The sequence below is a fragment of the Pteropus alecto genome, unplaced genomic scaffold (assembly GCF_000325575.1).
Source record: "Pteropus alecto unplaced genomic scaffold, ASM32557v1 scaffold13, whole genome shotgun sequence".
NCBI classification, from domain to species: domain Eukaryota; kingdom Metazoa; phylum Chordata; class Mammalia; order Chiroptera; family Pteropodidae; genus Pteropus; species Pteropus alecto.
In genome coordinates this window covers 1162092-1162888 of record NW_006434373.1, presented here as the reverse complement: position 1 = coordinate 1162888, position 797 = coordinate 1162092, and positions in this window count along the sequence as shown.

Below are 797 nucleotides of genomic sequence, written 5' to 3'. Positions count from 1 at the left end.
GTCGGGAGCAGTGCTCCTGACCGGCTCCTAAAGGTGTTGTTCTGCCTCTCTGGTTTCACAAGTGATGACCAGTGACCGCAATGAGGAAGATGGAAACAAAGTATATCAATTAATTCAAGGCTGACTGTGTAGTTAGAGAAGAGATAGTTTGTTTCACTGTTAGGAAAACAGAAACATTCCCTGGGATTGATTTGAAATTGTAGTGTCTGCGCGATGGAGCAGTTCTGTCTGGTTCAGAGATAACAGCATCAAGTGCGTGCCTCCGGGGACCCAGAGGCCAGGAGAGCCTGGAGCTCCTTCCTCCGGGCCCGGCTTGGCCTCCTGGCGGCCGGCCCAGGCGGCGCTGGGGGCGGAGGCAGAAGCTGGACCGGCCCGACCGGGAGAGGGCTGCCGGCTGGGGCTGCCGGCTGGTGTAACAGGTTCTAAGGCTGATTCCAACCTCTCACCCCCGCTGGATTCCAAGTGTCTGCGACTGTTACAGCTCTGGAGACCTAGGGCAGGAGGCTAGGACTAGAGAACTGGCGGGTTTCAGAAAGGAGCACGGATTCCTGTTGGGAGACCTCGTGCTTACCTTCGCTCCAGCGCAGAAAAGCTGCGCCACCCTGGGCAGCTACCTGAGGCACATCTCTAGCCTGTCTCAATCTGCAAAGCAGGAGGGGCCACGCGTGGGGGCTGGACTTGCACCGGAGCGCGACTCCGGCCCGGGTTAGAGGATCTCTAGTCCAACCAGCCCCCTCGATCTCGTGCTCGCCTTCGGGCCTTCAGGGGAGAGAGAGAAGTTTCGGGTCGGAGTGCGA